General features: G+C 42.9%; 1 protein-coding gene across 8 annotated transcripts in view; it reads left to right on the top strand.

The window, feature by feature from the left end:
- The window catches only part of LOC140420140 (mitogen-activated protein kinase kinase kinase kinase 3-like), a 438778-nt gene that overhangs the window by 390878 nt on the left and 32662 nt on the right, over positions 1 to 15238 (top strand). The window lies entirely within an intron of this gene.

Here is a 15238-nt window from a genome sequence, read left to right as displayed (position 1 = left end):
TCTTACCTTAGCCTTACCTAAACCTGCCATAATCTTCTACACTTCTTCTAGATCTCTCGTCAGCTTCTTCCAGATTCTTCAATCTAACCTTGTACCTAAAACCCCGCATCCCTGGAACCATTCTGGTAAATCTCTTCTGTACCCTCTCACAGGCTTTCAGAAAGTGTGATGACCAGAGCTGGATGTAGTACTCTGTGGCCTAATCAGAGCTTTAAGGTTCATCATAACTTGTATCTTTATGTAACAATCCCAAGATCCCATAAGCCACTCTCTACGACCTACCACTTTCAAAGATTCAAAGGTCATGAACCCCAAGATCCCTCTGTTCCCACACACTTCAGAACAGCATATTAATTACATATTACCTCGCATAATAGAGTAATACAGCGCAGAAGAGGCCCTTCGGCCCATCAAGTCTGCGCCAACGCATGAAAAACACCTGACCTGCTTACCTATCCCATTTGCCAGCACTTGGTCCATGGCCTTAAATGTTATGACGTGCCAAATGCCCATCCAGGTACTTTTTAAAGGATGTACGGCAACCTGCCTCCACCACGCTCTGGGTAAAAAAGGTTTCCTCAAATCCCCCATAAACCTCCTGCCCCGGACTTTGAACTTGTGTTCCCTCGTAACTGATCCTTCAACTAAGGACAGCTGCTTCCCATCCACCCTGTCCATACACCTCATAATATTGTACACCTCGATCTTCTCTGCTCCAGCGAAAACAACAAAAGCGTATCCAACCTCTGTTCAAAACTTAAATGTTCCATTCCAGGCAACATCCTCGTAAATCGCCTCTGCAACCCCTCATGGTAGCATAGTGGTTAGCACAGTTGCTTCACAGCTCCAGGGTCCCCGGTTCGATTCCCGGCTGGGTCACTGTCTGTGTGGAGTCTGCACGTTCTACCCGTGTCTGCGTGGGTTTTCTCCGGGTACTCCGGTTTCCTCCCACAGTCCAAAGATGCACGGGTTAGGTGGATTGGCCATGCTAAATTGCCCTTAGTGTCCAAAAAATGTTAAGTGGGGTTTACTGGGTTACTAGGATAGGTGGATACATGGGCTTCGGTGGGGTGCTCTTTGTAAGGGCTGGTGCAGACTCGAATGGCCTCCTTCTGCACTGTAAATTCTATGATTCCAGTGCAATCGTATCCTTCCTATAATGTGGCGACCAGAATTGCACACAGTACTCCAGCTGTGGCCTCGCCAAAGTTCTGAACAACTCTAACATGACCTCCCTGCTTTTGTAATTTATGCCTGAATTAATAAAGGCAAGTGTCTCATGCCTTTTTCACCACTCTATTAACCTGCCCTTCTGCTTTCAGAGATCTATTTACAAACACGCCACGGTCTCTTTGTTCCTCAGGACTTCCCAATGTGGTGCCATTCATTGAATATTTTCTTGTCTAATTGCTCCTTCCAAAGTGTAACACCTCATGCTTTTTAGCATTAAATTCCATCTGCCACTTTTCTGCCCATTTGGCCATCCCATCTATATCTTTCTGTAACCCAAGGCTCTCAGCCTCACCGTTAATCACGCGGCCTATCTTTGTGTCATCCACAAACTTACTGGTCTTACCCCCCCCCACATGGTCATCTAAGTCATTTATATAAATGACAAATAATAGGGGACCCAGCATAGATCCCTGTGGTACGCCACTGGACACTGGCTTCCTGTCACTAAAGCAGCCATTAGTCATCACCCTCTGTCTCCTGCAGTTAAGCCAATTTTGAATCCACCTTATCAAGTTCCCCGGTATCCCATGTGCATTTGCCTTCTTTATAAGTCTCCAAGTGGGACCTTGTCAAATGCTTTGCTGAAATCCATGTAAACTACATCAACTGCACTACCCTCATCTACACACCTGGTTACATGCTCAAAAAATTCAATCAAATTTATTAGGCAAGGCCCTCCTCTGACAAAACCATGCTGTCTATTCCTGATTAAAACCTTGCCTCGCCAAGTGAAGATAGATTCTCTCCTTCAGAATTTTCTTCAATAGTTCCCCCATCACTGACATGAGACTGGTACCCTGGCTTATCTCTACAACCTTTCTTAAACAGTAGGACCACATTAGCTATAGGGGCAGCACGTGGTACAGTGGTTAGCACTGCCGACTACGGCACTGAGGACCCGGGTTCGAATCCCGGCCCTGGGTCACTGTTCGTGTGGAGTTTGCACGTTCTCCCCGTGTCTGCGTGGGTTTCACCCCCACAACCCAAAGATGTGCAGGGTGGGTGGATTGGCCATGCTAAATTGCCCCCTAATTGGAAAAAAATATATACTCCAGTCCTCTGGCACCTTCCCCATGGCCAGAGAGGAATTAAAAATTTGGGTCAGAGCTCCTGCATTCTCCTCCTTTGATTCCCACAGCATCCTGGGACACAACTCATCCTGCCAGCACCTCCAATACCTTGACACTCCTTTTGACAATTTGCTCAAGAACCTCAGTCTCTCTCCCCGAGTTCTATAGCTACCTCCTCATTCTCTTGGGTGAAGACAAATATTACGTATTCGTTCAGCACCCTACCAATGTCCTCTGACTCCACCCACAGATTTCCCTGCTGGTCCCTAATGGGCCCTACTCTTTCCCTGGTTATGCTCTTCCCATTGATATACTTGTAGAATATCTTGGGATTTTTCCTACTTTTATCAGCCAGAGTTTCTCATATCCTCTCTTTGCTCTCCTAATTGCTTTCTTAAATTCCACCTGCACTTTCTGTACTCCACTAATGCCTCTGTTGATTTGCTCCCGTTGTACTTGCTAAAAGCCTCTCTTTTCCTTCTCATCGTATCCTGAATGTCTCTGTTCATCCATTGTTCTTTGGAATTGTCGATTTCCACACAAGCTACTCTTTCCAATCTACCTAGGCCAGATCCTGCCTTATTTTACTAAAATCCGCTCTCCCCCAATCCACAACCTTTTTTGTCCATAACAAACTTAAATTTTACCATGTTGTGGTCGCTATCACTAAAATGCTCTCCGACCAATACATCAACCACCTGTCTGGTTTCATTCCCCAGAATTAGGTCCAGCACAGCATCGGCCCTTGTTGGACCCTCTACATACTGAGCTAAAAAGTTCTATATATATTTTAAGAACTCCACTCCATCTATGCCCTTAACACAGTGACTATCCCAATTAATGTTTGGAAAGTTGAAATCAACAAATATAATTACCCAATTAGTATTTTTACACACCTCTGCGAATTACACACATATTTGCTCCTCAATTTCCCGCTGACCATCTGGGGGTCAATAATAAAAATCTGGAAATGTGGCTGTTCCTTTTTTGTGTCTAAGCTCTACCCACAAAGCTTCATTTGATGTCCCTTCCAAGATATCATCTTTCATTACCGCAATAACTGAGTCCTCAACTAATAATGCAATGCCTCCCCCTCTTTTACTCCCTCCTCTGTCTTGCCTGAAGATTCTATATCAACATAACATAGAACATAGAAAATACAGCACAGAACAGGCCCTTCGGCCCACGATGTTGTGCCGAACCTTTGTCCTAGATTAATCATAGATTATCATTGAATTTACAGTGCAGAAGGAGGCCACTCGGCCCTTTGAGTCTGCACCGGCTCTTGGAAAGAGCACCCTACCCAAACTCAACACCTCCACCCAACATCAAGGGCAATTTGGACATTAAGGGCAATTTATCATTGGCCAATTCACCTAACCCGCACATCTTTGGACTGTGGGAGGAAACCGGAGCACCCGGAGGAAACCCACGCAGACACGGGGAGGACTTGCAGATTCCGCACAGACAGTGACCCAAGCCGGAATCGAACCTGGGACCCTGGAGCTGTGAAGCAATTGTGCTATCCACAATGCTACCGTGCTGCCCTTGAGAACAAATAAATCTACACTATATCATTTTACCTTAATCCATGTACCTATCCAATAGTTGCTTGAAGGTCCCTAATGTTCCCGACTCAACTACTTCCACAGGCAGTGCATTCCATGCCCCCACTACTCTCTGGGTAAAGAACCTACCTCTGATATCCCCCCTATATCTTCCACCTTTCACCTTAAATTTATGTCTCCTTGTAATGGTTTGTTCCACCCGGGGAAAAAGTCTCTGACTGTCTACTCTATCTATTCCCCTGATCATCTTATAAACCTCTATCAAGTCGCCCCTCATCCTTCTCCGTTCTAATGAGAAAAGGCCTAGCACCCTCAACCTTTCCTCGTAAGACTGCCAATCTTTCCCCTCCCTCAACCACGCCCAATGATGGCTGCTATATCACAATTCCACGTGTCAATCATCCGTTTTACCTGTATGGCATTAAAGTTGAGCCATCCAACCTCGTCTTACTCCCTTGAAACTTACTACTGCTGTATTCCCTCTGATTTGATTGCTTTTCTGTAATCCTTCATAGAATCCACATAATCCCTTCAGTGCAGAAGGAGGCCATTCCGCCCATCGTGTTTGCACTGACCCTCCGAAAGAGCACTCTACCGAGGTCTACTCCCCCACCCTATCCCCGTAGCCTGCGCATTTATCATGGCCAACTCACCTAACCTGCACATCTTTGTACAGTGAGAGGAAACTGGCGCACCTGGAGAAAACCCACGCAGAGCGGGGGAGAAGGTACGAACTCTGCACAAGCGTCACCTAAAGCCGGAACTGAATCCAGGCCCCTGGTGCTGTGAGAAAGCAGTGCTAACACTGAACCACCATGCTGCCCTTTTGTCAAAATACAGCACTCTTCTCTTGTATTAAATTCCATCTACCACTTGTCTGCCCAGTGTCCTAGCCCATGTCCTGTTGCAATCAATTGGTATTAGAACATACAGTGCAGAAAGAGGCCATTCGGCCCATCGAGTCTGCACCGACCCACTTAAGCCCTCCCTTCCACCCTATCCCCGTAACCCAATAACCCCTCCTAACCCTTTTGGTCACTAAGGGCAATTTATCATGGCCAATCTACCTAACCGGCACGTCTTTGGACTGTGGGAGGAAACCGGAGCACCCGGAGGAAACTCAGCAGACACAGGGAGAACGTGCAGACTCCGCGCATACAGTGACCCAGTGGGGAATCGAACCTAGGACCCTGGCGCTGTGAAGCCACAGTGCTATCCACTTGTGCTACCGTGCTGCCCTTATCTTCACTTTTTGTACACTTCCAAGTTTGGTATCATCTGCAATATTGAAGTATTGAAAAAACAACGGTCCTAGCATTGACCTTTGGAGAACATCATTGTCGACCATCTTCTAGTCTATAAAAACAACAATTTACCATAATTATCTAAAACAAAAACATAAAATGTTGGACAAACTCAGGAGGTCTGGCAGCATCTGGCAAAGTTTTGAAGAAGAGTCATAGAGACTCAAAACATTAACTCTTATTTTCTCTCTCCACAGATGCTGCCAGATCTGCTGAGTTTTTCCAGCATTTTCTGTTTTTGTTTCAGATTTCAGCTTTCGCAGTATTTTGCTTTTATAGGACCATTATTATCTGTTTTCGCTCACGCCAATATTTTATGCAAGTTAATATTGACTTTCCTATTTCATTAGCTACAATTTTGTTAACCAGTCATTTATGTGGTACTTCGTCAAATACTTTTGAAAAATGCATTTTGACAACATTCATTGTATTCCCTTTGCCAACCTTCTCTCTTACTTCATCAAAAAATTCAATTAGATGATTCAAACAAGATCTGCCTGTTATAAATTTATGTTGGTTCTCTTTATTTAACTCCAACCTCTCTCCAAGTACTTTTCAGGTTTTTTGCTTGATTGTTTCCAAAACCTTACCTACCACTGACATTAAACTGACCAGCCTGTGGTCAACAAGAATGTCTTTGCATCCTTTGAAGAGGTGCATCACATTTACCACTTGAAATCCTCTGTCACCTCACCGGTATCCAAGGAAGATTGTGTGGCAAGTCCTTCCCCTATTACCACCCCAGTTCCCTCAGCAATGTGGAATACAAGCCATCTGGAACAGGGGACATACCCACTACAAGAATAGCCAACCTTTCCAGTCCATCCTGCATATCCATCTATTACCTCTATCATCTCTGCTTGGCCAAAGAAATGTCAACATCTTTTTCCTTAGTAAACATTGATACAAAATACTCATAAAATATTCTAGCCTTGTCCTGTACCTCTAGGCTTATAATGTCTTCCTTGTCCCTAATAGACCCTATCCTGTCTCTTATTACCTGCTTACTATTTATATGCTGGTAGAAGATTTTTTGTTTCCCTTTTATGTTGACTGTCATTTTATTCTCATTTTTTTTCTTGCCAGTCTTCTTTTCCTCTTAATTCCCCCTCTCAATTCACTGTATATGGCCTGATTCTCGCTTGAAGAATTCAGCTGACATGCATCATGCACCCTCTTTTTTTTGTTTTATCATGTTCTCCATTTCCCTCACCATTTAAGGACTCGTATCTTTAATTTCCATGCTTTTTCACCTTGTTACAATGAACCTAGCCTCTGCCTGAAACAAAACTTCTTAAAACATCGCCATTATTCTGTAAGTTTTTCTTGTCAAACCCTGGCTAATTATAGAGGTATTCTATGTCCCTTTCATTGATCTACAAAAAAAAGAAAATAACCAGATTCAAAGAGTAAAAGTTCAGCTTGATCCCCCCCCCCATTATGAAAGTTTTCAACAAACTTAATCTTGTATGTGTCCTTATGCAACTCTCAATGGAAAGGAAACTTAGCCTATGTTAAGAGCAATTTTGAGCTTTTTGCAGTTTGATCACCTGTCATTGTAGATAACTTATACCTTCTGAGAACCAAAAGCATATCCGTGTTTTGCTTCAATCATTATGGAGATGGATAAATAAGCATGGTGAATAAATCCTGGCCTTGCTCCCTCCACTGACCTGTATGAAATTTTACTGGGGGCGGTGGAGTAGTTGGATGGTCCACCCTTCGGTCTATTAAGTCCCTTAAGTGGCCGATTAATGCGAGTTCGCTGTTATATAACTTCTTCCCAGGGCTGGAATCTCTGCTGACCTTTTAGCTAAAGTTGCACCATGCTTGGTTGCATTATTAAATATTTGTGCCTAAGGATCAATATTCATGTCCGATTCCTGTATTGTATTTTGAACTATACTGAAAGCAAGCGATAACATTTTGTTGGATTTTACCACTCAGACAGTTGAGTTTCTCCCGTAGTCTAGTGCTTGAGATCCCCTCGGACTGACTGGAGTTTGTTTTACTTGCAGGGTAAAGTCAGTCTAGGTGAGTACCTGTTGTTCAGAGTACTCCCATTTTTTTATAGAAGAAACCATTTTTTAATGAAGTTACATAGAATTTTACGGCACAGAGACCTTTGGGCCCAAAGGTCTATGCTGGTGTTTATGCTAGACATGAGCATCCTTCCACCTTACCTACGCAGTGTGTCTCAACAATTCCATGTGGAGCTGGGTTCCACCTTCTCACTTCTCTCCGAGTAAAGATGTTTCTCCTCAATTCCTTATTAGATTTATTAGTTATATTTTGATTTTGAGTGAGATACCAGCCCATGTGCCCACGATTGCCATTATTGTGCACGAGAACAGTGTTTTTCAAACTTTATTTCTGGTGACCCACTTTTACGAAATAGCTGACTTTCCGACCCACACCACATTCACAATAGATTCACCATAGTTAATTTTTAAAATGTCACATTCATTTCTGTATTATTAAATGTAAAAATTGTAAATTAAAATATATTTTCTCTTTGTTGTTATTTGGAGATCTAATGAACCTGTTCTAAAAATCTCTGAACAGATACATTTTCCCCCTGACTGATATGGCTGGAGTTCCCAACCCCCCCCTCCCAGAGCCTAGGTCAAAATGGAGCAAACATGAATCAGCTTCATAACATTGGACTAATTGAAAGGTGGGGAGATCCCCATAGGCTACACAGGAATTATATGCTCAATCTTAGATATGGGGGTCCTCTGGCTACGAGTTGTTATCTGGGATACTTGTGGAAACATATTCCAGTAAGCAGCCATCTGGTTTTGGGTGGGAGATGCAGGCCTTGCAAAATAGAGCGCAAAGCACTACTGGAAACTAACTCTGTACAAGAATTTCTACAGGAAAGAAACTTAAAGAGAATTGATTTTTCTTTTAAACTCTTCAGTTTTAGTTGTAGGTGCTGACCAACCTAGCCGATCAGCTGCTGCAGAAACTGGAGTTGCTGCTGGAGTTTGTGTCGGTGGCGGTGACTGCAACAGTGCCCAGGGAGGCAAGCAAGCCCATGGCACCGGCTTCTACATCAGCCTCATGTGGTCATACACTGTACTGCAGTGAGAATTTACCCAGAGAGAAAACCTAAATAATTGTCAGGCGATCTTTGGGGATCACTTTTGATGACCCATTTTACACCAGGTCATGACCCCCACTGTGAAAAGCACTGCACTAGAGGGTGCATAATTTCAGAAAATTCTAATGCTTCTTTGGCTTTTTTTTGGTCTATGTGGAGCAACTTTTTGGTTAGTTTGAAGTTGTCTCCATTTCCTACCTCTTAACAAAGAAAATACAAAGAACAAAAAAATGTTCAGCACAGGAACAGGCCCTTCGGGCACTAACTGAAAAAAAAACCTTCTGTCCTTAATCGGTCCGTATCACTCTATTTCCTCCTTATTCATGTATCCATCCATATGCCTCTTACATGTTGCTAAAGTGCCTGCTTCCACCACATGGAACCGTTCTGGAATGTTTCCTGTTACTGACCTGCTCAGGGTGGATTACGAATGGGGGGATTTGGTGTCATATGTCAAAACTCAGAAAAATCATATTTCCTCTGCTCGGCGGAGGTGGGAACCCTGAGGTCCAGGGTGCCTCTTCTGGCCTTCACCCGCTTTGTTTGTTATGGGCTGCCTTTTCCTAAGGGAAACATGAAGGACAGGGTGAGACGCATGGAGGACAGGGTGAAACGCATGGAGGCAAGTTACACCAAGGGGAGGTGGTCAGTAACTGGTGGCTTGTGTGTGAAAGGCACCTGGCCAAAGAGGATAATACAGGTGTTGGGGGTTTGGTGCAGGGTGAGATGTGAGGGAAATGCAGGCAGGTAGGTTTTGCTTGGCCTCTATGGGAGTGGGGGTGTGATGTGAGGAGTGAGGGTCCAGGGGAACAGGGCTCACCCGAGCTATCCTAAGGAGGTTGTTCACCTTCTTGCGATACTGCGTGCCAGTCCGCCTGGTGAGGCTCACAGCACTGATCGCCTCAGCCACCTCCGCCAAGTCCGGTTGACGACCGTGGGAGGGAGCCTCCTGCCCACCCTGGGGAAGAGGATGCCCCGTTTCTCCTCCACCCCATCTAACATGGTATCAAGCTCCACGACCATGATGCTTGGTGCTGCTGTTATCTGGGCCATCTTCTTGGCTGGAATGAGGGTGTGTGGGGAGTGGAGTGCTTATAAGCAGCTCCAGTTTGTCAAGCTCTCCAGCATCAATTCTGGCCCCAGCGAATCAGACGCCGGTAGGAATGTGATTTGCTCTAGATTCACATCGGCAGAGTGCTGGCCCATTAGCATGTCCTGAATTGCTCCACAAATAGCACCCCCAATGGGAATGCAAACCGCTTGCAATTCAGTCCCGGCATTGACACTTAGTCTCTCAAACGAAGGCTTTTGCCCATGGTCTCTGCAAAGCCCAGCGATGATGTGAGCTACACTGATGCAGTGAGCGCTTTTGTTAAGATTAGCTGAAAACAGCATATTTTCAGGTGTCAGCCTATCAGTAGTCAAAACGGTCCAGTGCTTGAGTAGCTAGGACTCCTACAAGCCTGGAGATATCCCAACTGGAAGTTTTCAAGAGACTTTGAAAAACATTCTCGAAATAATTTTTGTTGCAAGAACACCTTCTGAATCTTGAGAGGAGGTTACTTGTTGCTCAAATTAGAATCCTGGGCAGAGCTTCAGCATTGATGACAAGGACCAGTCCAGTTGCTTCCAATGTGAGGCTGTTTGAGGCATATAGATGTCAGCTTGTTCCCAATAGTCACTCTCTATTATCCTGCTGTGCCAAATAAATTGACAGCATATAGTTTCATGTACATTGTTTATTGTGTTGTTATAATACCAAAAAAATACTTCAATAAAATGTTTATTAAAAAAAAAAAATTGACAGCTTAAGGAAAGTATTCTAGTGAGGGCAGGGAGAAGGAGAGAAATCTGATTGCAATAGCCATGGCCTCCTTTTTCACTTAAAACAATTTGTATTGCACCTTAACATAAAATGTCCCAAGGGGCACAGAATGTGGGAGTCTGGCCAGGAGTATATCAGTTTAGTGGTAACAAAGACATAGCTGAGGATTTCAGCAGCAGGTGAGCTGAGGACGATGTTACGAAGGTGGAAATAGGCTATCTTGGTGATGGTATGTGGTTAAATCCCATTTCGGAACCGAATATGACACCAAGATTGCGAACAGTTTGGTTCGACCTCATACCAGGGAGAGGATGAAATGCGTGTGTAGGGATCAGAGTTAGCAGCGGAGACTGAAGACCCAATGGCTTTGTGCAAATGTTTAACTGGAGGAAATTTATGTTAATCCAGTGCTGGTTATCAGACTTCAGAGACATTGGAAAGGTCGGGATGGGTAATGGTGACATAAAGCTGGGTGCTGCCAGTGTACATGTAAAAACTGACGCTGTGTTTTTGGATGATATTGCTGAGAAGCAGCATATAATAATTCCTTGTTTTAAGTTATTCAATTTAACACTGGTCACTTAAGGGTGCTGGTATCCAACATTTCATTTTGCACCATGTGTGACATGGGGTCACATGACCTAATCAGCCATTTTGGAGTGGCCTCTCCCTCCAGCCTACACTCCCAGTTGCAGCCTACCTCTGCAACCTTGCAGTTCTGTGTTTCTCTCACTCTAAAACTGCTCTTCCTCACTTTCACTGCTCATCTCCAGAGCCCTCGCTGTGATCAAGAGAAGTGACAAGTGGGAGAGATGAGCAGTGGGAGGATCAGCCGGCAACCGGGAGGGTCAGTGAGAGGGAGATTGGGCTAACAGAAGGATCAGCGAGTGCGAAATGCGGAGAGTGGTAAGTAAGGTGAGCATAATGTGTGGTGAGTGGATGGGTAGGCAACCATGAAAGGCGTGAAGCGGGAGGGTCTGCGAGCAGGATTGGCAGCACATGGGAGACACCACGATTATAATATTTTGCAATCTGCAGTTTTTCAATATACAGGGCTTAGTTTTTTTTCTGAGGAGAAAGGTTTTGTAAACTTTAGTTTCTACCTTGGTTGTAAATCTGATTCGCTTAATATTGGTTCGCTTTAAATTGTATTTTTCTTGAATGCAAAAATAATGTTAAGTATTGACTTTACTGTACTTCAGATATTTGCAAGTTTACTTCAATTTCAGTTTGATTAGCACATATTTTCACAACTCTTGAATGTTATCTCCTCCCCTAATTATTGTTGATACCAAAATATTTAGCTAACTTTATATGAGTGTAAGTAGATGTGTAGTCCGTATACATTTGGATAAACAATCAAAATAATGAATTGATTACAAAATAGGAAAGAAGGATGTACAAAGTTTGGTTATTCTAAATAAAACTGTGGAACATTGTTAGATTGGGTGGTACCTTGTCTCTTCTCTCTCCTCCTACACCCTTCAACCCTGGACACTAAGGTCAGTTTCATTGCAGGCTAGGACCTGATCCTTGGTCTTTCCCCCCCCCCCCCCCCAAAAAAAAAAATATACTTTTTTCATAACGTTTTGCCAAAGTGCATTACATAACATTTCAAGTTTGACATTATATAAAGTACATTAATTATCAGCATCAGCCTTTGATCTGTATGATCCTGGTGTCGACTGATGTTTGCAAATCGGAGTCCTTCTTTCAGATGTGGCTCAGTGGAGGCACTCATCTGAGTCAGAAGGTTCATGCCCATAATCCAAGCTGGGCTTGTGGGGTGTTGCAGGTGCAGACTTTCAGGTGGGAAATTAAACTGAGGCCTCATTAATCTCCCCTCGATGGACATTAAAGATCCCATGATACTACTTTGCACAGGGGAGTTCTTTTACCGTGGGTGGCACGGTAGCACAGTGGTGAACACTGTTGCTTCACAGCGCCATGGACCTGGGTTCGATTCCCGGCTTGGGTCACTGTCTGTGCGGAGTCTGCACGTTCTCCCTGTGTCTGTGTGGGTTCCTCCCACAAGACATGCTGTTAGGTCATTTGGACATTCTGAATTCCCCCTTAGTCTACTCGAAAAGTAACGGTGTTGCGGTGTTAATGTAAGCCGACTTGTGACAATAATAAAGATGATTATTACTGGTGTCCTGACAAATTTCACCATCAGTGTTACTAAAATAGATGATCTGGTCATTATCACATTGCTGTTTCTGAGAACTTGCTGTATGTAAATTAGTTGCCATAACATAGTGAAATGCCCTAACTTGGTTCACGGCCTTTATCCAACTAAGTTTAGCACCAAGCCACATAAGGAGATATATTAGAGCTAAGCTCAATATCTTGATTAAATAGTTATCTTTAAAGGAACATTATAAGATGTAACCTTCCACCCTAGACAGGTTACTTCATTGTTTGGACATGAGAATTACAGGAAATAATGAGACAACACTCAAAAGCTCAAATTAAGCACCAAATTGTTTATTAGATTTGAACAATGCAAACCCCATTGCAATACACCTATTAGTCTCAAATGTGTCACAAGAATTCATACATTTGATCAGTCCCTGAGTGGTCAATCTCCCTACCAATTGTATCCTTTAGTAGCTGACTAACCTACCCAACTTAAGCATCCAACCATTCTTTGTAACGAATTTTAAACAATACCTGTCTTTCCAGGGTAGGTAGAACATTTCATTAATAAACTAATTGAGTCCTGTCAAAACCCACTTTAAGCTATAATTGTCCAATGAGGTGCATGATTCATTGTTCAAACTACGATATTAGAAACTTCTTTGACAATGAGTATATGTTTAAACTCCTTCAGTCATTTCATAACCCTCTTATGAATGTTACAGATTCCTTCAAGATCTTTATCAGCAAATATAACTGCAGCTTTCTTTCCTGGTCTCTTTCAAATGTTATTAGCACAGGAAAACTAAATAATCAAAGTCTCTTAAATTACTGACTTCTTCAAACTGTTACTTTGAGAATAAAAGAGAGTTTATCTGATAAAGCATAGACATTGAATATGACTTCTATATTCTCTGCATTTCAAAAGGAGGCAAATGCTGACGTCATCTATCAATGTCAGTATGTGTCACTGTCTGGCATCTTTCAAAACACTTTCAACCACCTAGGACAGCTGAATTGCCATTTTTAAATCAGTCAAATCAATTCCGTATCTTTGTGTTTCCAGACATTATGGCTCCATGTTTTGTATCTGCATATTTTTTCCTAAGTTCTAACTTGGCATCAAAGCAAAACATAACTTTGAAGTATGCCTGTTAATTGGTTTAGACTTATTTTCCAGCTTCTTTATTCTTCTTGCTTAACGTTCCGTAGCCTGAAAGACCAATGCCTCTGAAATGGCAACCTGTAATGAAAAAAAATCCTGCAGCCATATACAGCCAACAGTAATCTGTATTTCATTCAAACTATTGTGCTCCCTTTCCAGGTTGAATTGTTTTTGCAAATCTCAACCACAAATTTCACTTAAAAGTATAATTAGGTCAGTCAAAAATATTAATATCTTAACTGAGAGGGGAGGCAGAGAGATTTAGTGGAGTGAATGCCTGAGTCTTGGGCCTTGAAAGTTGGAGGCACAGCCACCAATGATGCAGCAATTAAAATTGGGTGAGCAAGAGGCCAGAAGTGGAGGGAATGCAGATATTTTAAAGGATTGTAGGGCTGGAGGAGGATTTTTAAATGTTCATACTTAGGGCTACTGCATGATGCAGGAAATTAGACACTGGCCTTTCAATTTGGGAATATCAGTTTGCATCCAACCCAGAAGAGTTCAATGAAAGTTTCCTTTGTTTGCCATATGTCATGGTCACATGTAAAATAATTACACAGCCTCAATTTACTTCGCATGGCCCAGCTTGCAAAAACTAATTTGGCAATCTCATTACGAAATGAGTAATGTGGGGAAATGAATAATTTTGGAAATTGGTAACCAATGGATCTACTATTTCTAGGGCCACTTCCTTAAGTACTCTGGGATGGAAGTGGCCCTCAAAATAGTAGATCCATTAGTGGTCATTTTCCAAAATTCTTTGGACTCTGGAATGGTTCCTACAGATTGAGGGTATCTAATGTAAGTCAGTTATCCAAAAAGGGAGATAGAGAGAAAACAGGGAACTATAGACCAGTGAACCTAATGTCGGTAGTAGGGAAGTTGCAAGAGTCCATTATCAACTATTTCATAGCACAGCGTTTGGAAAGCAGTGGTATAATCAGACTAAGTCAGCATGGATTTACAAAAGGGAAATCATGCTTGCCATATCTACTGGAATTCTTTGAAAATGTAACTAGTAGATTTGACCAGGGCGAACCAGTGGATGTCGTTTAATTAGACTTGCAGAACGCTTTCGACAAGGTCTCACATAGCAGATTACGATGTCAAGTTAAAGCATATGGTATTGCAGGTAGTGTCTTGAGATGGATATAAAGCTGGTTAGCAGACAAGAAGCCAAGAGTTGGAATAAATTGGTCTTTTTCCAATTGGCAGGCAGTGACTAATGGGGTACCTCAAGGATTTGTGCTCAAACACTCTTCACATTATATATTAATGATTTGGACAAGGGAACTAAATGTATTATCTCCAGATTTGCAGATGATACAAAGTTGGATGGGAGGATGAGCTGTGAGGAGAATGCAGGGATACTTCAGTATGATTTGGACAGGCTAGGTGCGTGGGCATTTGCATGGCAGATGCAGTTTTATGTGCATAAATGTCCACTTCAGTGGCAAAAATAGGAAGGCAGATTATTACTTGAATGGGTATAAATTGAGAGAGGTGGATACTCAGCGAAATCTTGGTGTCCTCGTGCATCAGTCACTGGAAGTAAATGCGCAGGTACAGCAGGCAGTAAAGAAGGCAAATGGTATGTTGGCCTTCATACAAGAGGTTTTGAGTATGGGAATAGGGATGTTTTACTGCAATTGTATATGGTGTTGGTGAGGCCACACCTGGAGCATTGTGTACAGTTTATCTGAGGATGTTTTTGCTATGGAGGGAGCGCAGTGAAGGTTTACCAGGCTGATTCCTGGAATGGCAGGACTGTCATATGAGGAGAGATTAAGTCGGTTCTGATTATCGTAATTGGAGTTTAGAAGAGTTA

Source organism: Scyliorhinus torazame, chromosome 1, assembly GCF_047496885.1.
Source record: "Scyliorhinus torazame isolate Kashiwa2021f chromosome 1, sScyTor2.1, whole genome shotgun sequence".
In the NCBI taxonomy this organism is placed as follows: Eukaryota; Metazoa; Chordata; class Chondrichthyes; order Carcharhiniformes; family Scyliorhinidae; genus Scyliorhinus; species Scyliorhinus torazame.
The sequence above is the reverse complement of the archived record's forward strand: the minus strand, read 5'-3'. Positions and strand labels throughout refer to the sequence as shown.